The following is an 11,460-nucleotide window of genomic DNA, read 5'->3' on the forward strand; positions in this document are numbered from 1 at the left end:
TGCCTGTGCAGTTGTAATGCTATTATATGTACATATTTATCAAGTGCCCATTAAGAAAGGCTTTTGCTGTAACAGCTTATTGGTGTTATTAATTTTATGGGTCTTTGCTACCAAAAGTTATTTTAATCAGGAATCTAGTGATCCTTTGATAAATATATGTACCTTACACTGCCACAAAGAGGCTGCATATCCTGTAATCCATGATTTAGGTCTGCATCTTTCTTGTAAGCAGTGACTTGGCCACTTAAACAAAGAACAATCACATCTGGGTCAACATAATGACATAACAAGCAGAAAATTTATGTAAGATCGCATTATGTAAGTGCACTACACTAGATGCATGTGGTTACATGCATCTTTCAGAAAATGATGGTACTTACCGATTACGCATCTTTCCACAGTTACTAGCTGGTTTCCTTCTTGCAATTCAAATCTATAACATCTTTGACTAATTGTGGCATGTATAATGTCTCCATGGTCACAAAGTTGGCGATCTACGGACTGGCTTTACTAAGATTACATTTACCAGAAAACCCTGCAGGGAACAGCCCACATTTAAATGAGCCCTGTCACTGTACAGTAACTGCTTTTTTTTATTTTGGCACTTTTATTACGTATGTTCTTTTCTATGAAATTCAACTAACCTCCTAATACCCATAATTATACATCTGGTATGTTCACCACTCAGTGTAATCAAGTCTCATGGTCGTAGGTTACAAATGACGCTACACCAGTCACAGTGGATGGGGTTCCGCTATTTAACAACTGACAGCCAAGATGTCTTCATCAATTTTCTCAGCACCAGCATGGAGGGACCTGCTCCATGCCAAGGATTCCTCCTATCATGAAGGGTATGTCCTGTATGCCTTTTTATTGAATTATTTTATATAGTGTCGCTTTTGATCGTAATTAAAGTAATATCTTTAGTTGCTGTTCACAGAATGATAATCTCATAGTGATCTCTGTAATGCATTGAAACATACCAACCAAAAAAAAGAAACAACTTATATGCATCTGCAACTGTGCTTACAAAAACAAATGAAATTTTAAGATTGCTGTTACCTGGAACAATGCTCGAAAATAATTATGATTCAAAAAGTTAAGGAAATTTTATTCACACAAAAAAATAAATGCAATAAAAAACACAAAATTTCAAACATATTTACTATCAAAAGTAATGTTAAATTGTACATGTACATAAAAAATATCAGAAATATGTTAGGATTTAATGATCAAATTATTGCAGCTGTTAAAAAACTGTTCCTAATAATTTGCTAATAATTATATCAGTTGATTTAATTAATGTTAATTTCCCTGATGGAATGTTTGTAAAAAAGATTATTTTTGTCATAAAACTAACATTATTGCTTCATTTACAATTTAGTGTACCTCTACTTTATAAACCAACTTATCCTATATTTAAAGCATTTCATGATAACATTTCGTATTTAAAAATAAATAATGATGGACATGACTGCTTAGTTGACTTCTGTTTCGCTACTGGAACTGTTATTTATGAAATGGATTGATAAAATATATTCTGTATAAATGAACAAGATAAAGACTCATCAGTTTTATTCATTTCCTGTGAATGAGAGGAGCAAAAATATTTTAAATATTCTAATGAAGATGCAGAAATTAACACTATTTGCTCATATTAAACTATGTACATCATATTTGAAAAATGGAAAAAAATGAATTATTTCCACAAGAAATGTGGAATTTAGAGATACCAGATAATTCTTTGAAAGCCTATGATTCATTTAGTGATTTTAAGCAAATTACACAATTCCAAGGAGATGCTGATATAGGTCCATGTAATTTCATAACAAATCATCCTATACATGTCATAAAAATGGCCCACAAAAAAACATTGTCGTGATACAAAAAATTATGGTGCAATTATGTGCTACTTTTGATTCTAATATACCAGCTGATACTCTTAAATACATAATTACATACAAAATAAAAAATTTAACATATGGTGTTCAACATAGAAAACTTAGTGAGATATTTTGAATCAATAGTAAAATTTTATGTTTAAAGTTTCTTGGTAGTCAAGTAAGAAACTTTTAAAAATTACATATAAGCACAAATAAAATCTGCTAATATTTTGATAATTTTTTAATGTTTTTACAGTCTTAAAAAATATCGACTTGGACTTTTAAATTTCGTGCCAAATATCAATAATATTTTCATTATAATTAAGAAATTCAAATTCCCACACATCATCTCCATATACATCTTTTACATAATCAACACAATTATTATATTTTATACTTTTTGGATGTTCTATAAATAAGGACAGATTTAAAAAATTTGCAAACTTCACATTGAACTTAGTTCTTTTTTGCTTTATTATTTCTCCCAACAAAAATGGTTTTGTTAATATAAAATTCACCGCATACATTAGTCAAATTCGATATATTAGACATTTCGCAACTTTTATTTGTCACAATTCAGTAGACAAATTTTCATAATACAAATATTTTGCATAGATCATGGAACCCTTAATTCATTTGTTGAGAAAAGGGTGTGAGATTTGACTGGACAGCCAAATATGAAACAGCATTTGAGACATTGAAGGCAGCAGCCTTACAAGATACTGAGAAGGAATTTATCCTGTCTTGTGATGCTGTCAATGGAGAACTTAGTATGTTTTAAGCTACAGATTGATTATGAGGTAGTCCACACACTGGGCAAGAAACACACAAATGTGGATACTCCACATAGGAAAATTGCAGTGTTAGAGACACTGGGCAAGAGCTTAACAGAGTGACTCATAGGGACAGCCAGATGATCAGATCACAACTGCTGTTCATGATGTATGAGGCCTTTCTGTGCAAAGTAATGAAATGTGGAATATGCATAGTGGTCCTAGTGATGTTCCAGACTGCAGTGCTATGTCAAGTGGGTGACCATGTGTTGTCAGATCATAGAGGACACTGAGACAGACATGTAGCACAAAGATTTTGGTTTGGAATATGGGAGCATGATGTTGAACAATATGTGAAGGATGGTGTGCCTAGCGTGCAGAGAGCTGATCTTAAGGTGGTGTAGGACATCAAATGGGCCAACTTGGAGCAGGAGAGGTACCACAGGACATTTTAATTTCCATTGTCTATACTTTTACAAATAAATTAATAAAACTTCGTCAGCATGACCAGGAAGGATTCAGAATTCATACTCATTGCAGTTGAAGTTGAAAAACAAAACGAAATAATTTCTACATGTGAAATTTCATCTGTTTTGCACTTACTATAGGCTGCATTTGTTGCTATAGGTACACTTTTCTTCACAAGTAAGAGAGATTCTTTGATGAATTTTGCATGGCATACAAACTATATTTATAGGTGTATAAAACTTTACAATTTATTTAATTTATGAAAAAAGGAGTGAGATGTTACATTTTAAACATCATGTTTAGATAAAACTCAAATTTTATAGTTAATTATCTCAATTTTACCACAGTTGTCAATAGATTTCGAAAATTCTAGAGTTTCATACACCTGTAAGTATGGTTTGTATGCTGTGCAAAGTTCATCAAACAATTTCTCTTACTTATAAAGAAAAGTATACCTATAGCAAAAAATGCAACCAATAGTGAGTGAAAAAAATGATGAAATTTCACATGTAAAAAAAATTACTTTGTTATGGTTTTGAACTTCCACTGCTACGAGTGTGAATCCTGAATCCTTTATGGTCATGCTGACAAAGTTTTATGAATTTATTTGTGAAAGTATAGACAGTGGAAGCTAAAATGTCCTGTGGTGTCCCTCCTAGTCCAAGCCGACCTGTCTGACGTCATATCCCCCTCAATCATCATAAAATTCCTTTACAAAGACTACCATAGGCATTTAAACCTTTTCAAATTATTAGTCTCGATATTTTGGAACCTTTTACAAGTACACTCACCAGGAATAAATCTGTATCCACAATCGTAGATCATTTTTCAAGGTTGTTGTCAGTGGTGGCGATTGCTGATCAGTAGGCCAGTATGGTAGCCCAGAGCTGGATACTTAAATTTGTGAGTACCTTATAGTAGGGGTTCCAAAATTTTTCCTCTGACTAAACACATCCAGAATCCTGGTACTTTGATAAAATACCTTCTTTATTTTGAAGGTTAATAAAATTTGGAAAATGGAAGAAACTTGTTTTATTCAGTGAACCTTCAAGTTTTAAATCATAACTAATAACATAGAAGCTGCAGAATGCAGTTTGGGAAACTCTTCCCTATATTTTAATTATGAATTGGATCACAAATTCTGTGTAGAGTTTGATGAAACAGTTATGTCATACACTGGTACTGTATGTCTGGAAATTACAAATAGTCCCTCCCATCACCAGATCAATTGTAGAAGAAATGAATGTAAAAGAGATTTTCTAAAATGTTTGCATTGTTAAATTAGCAGCAGTCATGCAGACAGGAATACACATTTGAAATATGTAGTTTGCACATGTAACTATAGAATATATGCTGGTATAGGCCTTTCTATTTCAAGGTGGTGTATAGTATGAAAATTCCTTGATGACTTGATGTCTAAGTTAGGTCAAGACCGTCAATCATATAAGAAGAGTTCTAGGAAAATACATAAAGTATGGCAAAGGTAAAGTGATCCAATACCAAAGCATTTGAACAACAGGAACAGTCCACACAGCATGCAAAAGTAGTGCATTATCGAGTGGGTCAATGGCTACTGGTCACAAACCCCACACCCCAAAAGGAAAACGAAGATATTTTTGACAAAGAAACAGAGTCCTTATGAGGTCACCAAGGTGACTTCTCCAGAACATGTGCATATATGAGAGCTGAACTAAATGTTGCAAGGGAATGGTAGATGCATTGCTTCAAGTTCTAACGATGAAGTTAAGATGTGTGGGAACAACTAGGAATATTCATAAATGTATATCAGCAGACAAACAGGATACCGATACAATACATTGTGCATTAAGGTCATGTAAGTAGTAGTAATTAAGTCAATTTGTGTTACATCTTGGATGTTGATGGAGGAATGCTACATTGCAGCTCCACATGGCATGTCTGCATGAATGACTCTCAGTGTACCAATTGCGCAAAACTACTGCATATTTTTAGCAATTGAAATAAAACATCGAAATAAATAAAAGGAAACTCTAGTCCAACAATAAAGTGCTATCCTACACTCCCATCCTACTACACAAAGTGGTGGTAATACAGTAGCTACACATTTAAATAGAAGGAGGAGGACATTAGTGTTTAACGTCCTATCGACAACGAGATCATTCAAGACGGAGTACAAGCTCGGGTTAGGGAAGGATTGGGAAGGAAATCGGCTGTGCCCTTTCAAAGGAACCATCCCAGCGTTTACCTCAAACGATTTAGGGAAATCATGGAAAACCTAAACCAGGATCGCTGGAGATGGGTTTGAACTGTCATTCTCCGGAATGTGACTCCAGTGTGCTAACCACTGCGCCACCCTGCTCAGTTTTAAGTAAAAGTAACATACCATAGATATTTACGATATCATCCTGATATAAAAAATACCCTGATATCTGACTACCTGACTAAACATCATGGTACAAAGCTGTGAGTTATAACTCTGTGGTGATGTTAAGGCTGCACGAGGTATCCATGTGGTCTGAGGCACCTTATCATGGTTCAGGCGGCTTTCCAACACTGCCACACTCCCTGTGCTTTAGTGTATATAAGGGCTGGATTTGGCAGTCAGCATTGTGTATCTACAGAAGTTCTTTTTGGTAGACATTTAGAGTAAGAAGAAGCGATCCTGAAAACACTTTGTAGATAGTCTGGCTGGTTGGGGAACATGTATCAGTGGCAGGATGCTGAAGTAATCAACCAATACCAGGAATGGTAACCATTAAGAACACACATTCTCGTACAAAATCTTTATTAATCTGCTTTTACATTTACATTCAGAATATGGAAAGAACCAGGATGTGAAAGGGGTATATAAGCCGCATTTACTATAAATATCAATGGAATGTGGTCACCTGTTGGCATACTTACAGAAAAGCGATGGAATCATGGGTGATTACCACATTAGGGGGTACATGAAAGATCAGGTTATAAACCAGCATTCCCCATTCGGGAAGTCTTAAAAAAGGTTGGTTATATTGGATCAACAGGTGGTGGACTAGACAATTCTGCATCATGTTATTCCACAGGCCTTACTAAAATGTTATCAAAACAGTACTGTTTCCACAAATAACGTTATCCCCCAGGTCTTGAGAAAAGATGCAACATGTCGAATACACTTAAGCAAATCTCTGTTACAGACATTACTTCTTTAAGTAATAATAAATAAGGAAATAAGGATATGTAAAAAATATAGCTCTAAAAAACGAAAACTGTGGTTTTTGACAAAAACAGTTACCATGAGGGAAAACTGTAATCTGCTACTTGAAGAAAGGCTTGCAAATTACTTGGAACACTGTACATGGAGGGAAATCTGAATACAAGCTTTCAGCACTTGCCATAAATGCTAATGAAGGTTAATCACACCTAAGCATATTTGCTAAAAATGATGAGTTTGGGAACATTCACAACATTTCGGGATGTATGAGGAAAATAAATTTGTAAACTTTCATTCCTACTTGAGACTGTTTAAAAATGCAAAAAATAAAAGGCAAGATTAAAAACCATGAATGCTCCCAGTTAATGGCAAGTACAGTGTATGTAATCTCTGTATTAGATTTGTCACATGTTCTACATTTTCCTGTAATAAAATACAGTATTACTGTGACATACACAAACATACACCAATTTGCATGATATTTCAGATATGAGAGACTGCAAGGTAAGTAGATGATTTGGATATTCTGCATACTTTACATTGCAGTAGAGATACATATTCACAGTTCCTATGGCGGAATTAGAAAAATTCTGCATAATATATATGCCCAAAGGATGTTTTTTAAGCTGTACACTACACATTAAAATTCTGTATTGAGACACATAATACCTACATAGGTCTGCTCTTAATATGCTAGCTGTGATTACACAATGATCTTAATACTTCCCACAAAACAACCAACCAATGGCACAGAATCATAATTTTAGTGACAAAATGTCAATTTTCAGACACAGCTTTGCACAATACCACAATTTTTCGATGTAGGTAGGCTTCCATAAAGTCAAAAAAAATCGTTTTATTCCCTGCAGAGCACAACTGTATCCATGTTAGACAGCTCCAAAACCAACTATATGACAGATCTCCTACTTCAACCTGCTTTCAAGCTGTATCCTTCCACAATGTTTGTGGTTACTGGGACTTTATGTTAGTTATGTAATTAACATCAGAGGGGAAGATAATTTTATTAACTTCATTCCTTGCATTGAAATGGCCTGCTGGGTAACCAAAAGAATAGTTAACACATACAGGAAGTAACATTTGACAAATTTAGAGTAGGATAACCGATGGTGTACTTAAACAAGATGAGGAAGAGAATAATACACTTTAAAAGAAGAAATTTCAGTCTGGTAACTAAATATGTTTACAGCTCAAAAAATTTTGTGTTGTTGTGTTCTCTTTTTCTTATTTCATTTTTTTAAGATATGCATTTTTCAAGTGATTTTCCATTTATATAAAAAAAGAGACTAGAAGGAAGTAGATCTTTTGGATATTAGAGATACATAGTCACAAATCCTATGATAGAATTGGCATAATGCTGTATAATGACGTACACTAAAAGGATGCAGCTTTTTTCCTTCTTTTGTCACAGTGATATACCACACATCAGACAGATAATATACAGATAGTCAAGTCATAATATGATGGATATGATTGCGCTATGATCTTAGCAACTCAGTTGCACTTTATGTGCTCTCTAACATAGATCTTAATTGATCAGATCATGTCCAACTAGCGTAGCATATGTGCTACTGTGCATTTTATTACGTACTCTGCTTTTTGTGATGTACCAGTCATCTGTTGCGTGCTATGTATATGCAAATGGTCGTGTGCATGAGGCGCTTTTTGAGTACTTTATTTAAGACAAAGCTTTTTATAATGTGCTACATGACAACTTGGTGTGTGGTCCAGCTCAAAATGAACACATTTTATTGCAAAACTTTTTGAATATGACAGCAAAGTCTGTCAAAACTGGTAGTTTATAAATAAAGAAATATTTATGTAATCATACCATTAAAAAGTTTTTATACAGTCTGAGTAGTAAATTATAGTTATAGCAGGCCAAGTTGTCTAGAAGGTGTAAATAATAGGTCATAAATCAGTATGGCCCAGTGCATAGAGCAACCCAACATTTATGCAAATGCCCTAGAAGGGATGGGGAGTGGGAGACAGAGGGTGATCTTGAATGTGATGTGTGAGGGGTCATTAAGCATTATGCCATAAGCCCCAGCTAATAGGAGAACAGTCCCTGATTTATATGCCACACGGTCAGTTTAGAAGGGAAAAAGGTGAGGGGGAGTGGAAAGGGGGTAGAAATCATTGCACTCTTTCTCTCTTTGTTCCACTGCTCGTGGTATCTCTGCCTTGACACAAAAATTACATTGGTTGTTAACTCACTATGGACATGGGCAGCTCTTCTGGGCTATCGCTATTCTGTTGTTATTTCTGCTGCAAGTATAGGCAGAGAAAATGAATTGTGGATCGCCATTTGAGGAGTTACATGGTGTCACTTCACAATAAATTCTGTAATGGCATTTTATACCAATCGTTAATTAATTTCTTTGATCAGCTATACATTCATTTACATTAGAGTTAAGCTTTTCTGACAGTACTTCACTAATGCCATTTCATGTCATCCCATTTAGTGCAATGCGCCCTCCCTGATTCCTTCCATTACTGCACAACTCTTTCGATGAGTGAAAACAGTCAACCTAACCATCTAATCAATTCGCGCTCACGAGAGTCTATGGCAGATAATGCATTGTTTCTCAAGAGTTGATTGCCTTACATTCCCTGAGAGTAACAACCTGCACAAATAACTACAGTTAAAAAAAAAGAAAGCAGAAATTTCCTAGGGGAAACTTTATGTGCTCCTCTGAATGAACGCTGGCACTGTTTGACAAAACCCAAATCCCTTTACATTATGAGCTATCTCACACAGATTCCGACGAACAAAAGACCAAGCCTCTTCCCAAAAATCCCGAACTAACTGTTTTCATTAAACCGATTGTTAGCTCTATCCATTTTAGCAGCTCCCTCCCACTAACTCTCACAGCTGAAGATGTAAGTTTCGCTAACCATTGTCATCCAAACATACACCCCTTTGAACGTTCCACACTCGACCAAGGCTCTCTAGCTGCCCAATCCGTTCTCCACCTCAACGCCACAATTACCTTCTCCCCCAGCCACATTCACTTTGTTTGTCCATTTCAGTTTTATCCTTTCTATCCCTCAACATACTTGCATAAACTTAACAATTGTGTGACAACAATATCTGTTCACTAAACATCAAGGAAAAATTAATCGCCAGCACCTTCACCTACCAGCGTACCTGTATCTTTAGCCCAAATGAAGCTTTTCTTCAGTCTTACCAAATCATCAGTATGTCTCTCCATAACCAACACCGAACTGCCAGACCTCTTCAGACCCCTGAGGGGAAACCACCATTGGTTACATTACATCCGCGTTTGGGCACAAGTTTCGTTCAGTCATCCTGATGAACAGCTAATTATTACCGATTATTTTAGCACTTTAACAGTCACTTATGCCATACCTGCATCCGCCCCAAATCACTCCATTCCAAACAATCTGCTCACCTACATACATGAATCCTTCTGCACATGTGCGATTGACACAGGCCTAAATACCGACAGCCCTCCTAAATCTGAACTCAACCAGAGAAATCGGTTGATTATCTTTACCTCTGGTGAAACTGTCCCTCCTCTGTGTTACATTCATCATCAAAGCCGTTTCTCTCCTGAGTCAAATTCTTGATATGGAATACAACATAACAGTAGCCTCATATGTACGGGTCCTGTGCGTCCAGTTGTAATAAACTGGCCTACACGTCAGAGTTACGTTTGGACGCGTAGATCTATCACTCATTCTCAAGAGTATCCATAGAAGTCTCCTACCTGGCGTCTTCTACACATAATGATCCTTCACAGCTGTTGATAACACCACGTCGTGGATTCGTAAAGACGTTAGAGTACTATTAATTGGAACTCGTAGGTCAGTGAGGCATTTGGCTTCAGTAATGAACAATTCAAGTAAATTTTAGTGATGCAATCTTTATTTACTCTCTGCAATTCCTGCCGCAGCGCAGTATCAAAACAGTTTTATGATCACTGACGTCACACATCACATTAATACAAGACTGCCCAAGAACACTCTATAATACGCGTTTCGTACATCACACCTACGTCTGATTTAATGATTACGATTATCAGCACTCTTTCGACCGTTTCTTTTGTTTTGAGACTATGATGTAAACATTAACTGAAAGTAATTAAGAAATTATGCAACAGTTTGTGATGCCCATTACCGACACGCGAAAGTTTGCTTAGTCCGACGCCGAGAGACTCCCCCAGCAGTGATAATCGCATTACTGTCCTCAAAACTGTTCGACCAATCTTATTTTTTCTTATGCTCATATATATAATTCCTGTGCTGTCAGCCAACAGCTAGTGATTACATAGTTCCCAGGTGGATGACGCCATGCCATATCCGAAAATGGCAACACTGGAAAGTCCACGTCATCAAAATGCCACGTTTTCCTTCTGCCTAGACTAGAGGTCTTGGTCAGTATTGGACCATCTTACGAAATCCATTTAGTAAAAGAGTTACAAACTATCGGTGTAATTCTTTGTGTCTGGACGAGAATAACGCTCGAACAGATATCACTCAACCACTAAATTTTGTTCACATAATAATGGACAAGTTTTCCGTACAAGAACAGTTAGTCACTTCAGTCCCCTTGCTCGAAAAACACGTTTGCACAGCTTTAATGTAGTTAAAAAGTGTGTTGATAAAATTGGTGGTTTTCAAAACTGCTCTACAATTTGTGCCAGTGGTTCACTAGCTGTGGTCGGTGGCAAATACGCTCTTTGGTTAATTAAGAAAAAGTAAGCGGAATAAACTGTTTCAATTTTCTTTGTATTATTCGTCAAGAAGCAGAAAATTGACGAGGAATAAGAAAATACGGAGGTATACTTCTTCATTACGAAATTCGTCGGCAGAGCGCAGAAACTGTTTATCTCTTCCTTTGCACGTAGAAAAAAATTTTTTTTTTGTAAAAAGAGCTAGAATCAGGTACTACAGAATCTCAAAACACAAGAGGGTTCACTTTCTTAACAGAATTCATTTTTCTAACAGATTTTACAAATCACTAAAAATATTTTACTTTCGTTTGCAAGGAAAGGAAAGGACTATTTTGAATATGGTTGCAAATACTGAAACTGATGTTGTTTAGATCGCAACTGAACAATGAAAATGTTGGTAATTTCCCGAGTTGGCATATATTGAAACAAGAGCAAAAGGAAGTAAAGTA

Source organism: Schistocerca piceifrons, chromosome 1 (genome assembly GCF_021461385.2).
Source record: "Schistocerca piceifrons isolate TAMUIC-IGC-003096 chromosome 1, iqSchPice1.1, whole genome shotgun sequence".
Classification (NCBI taxonomy): Eukaryota; Metazoa; Arthropoda; class Insecta; order Orthoptera; family Acrididae; genus Schistocerca; species Schistocerca piceifrons.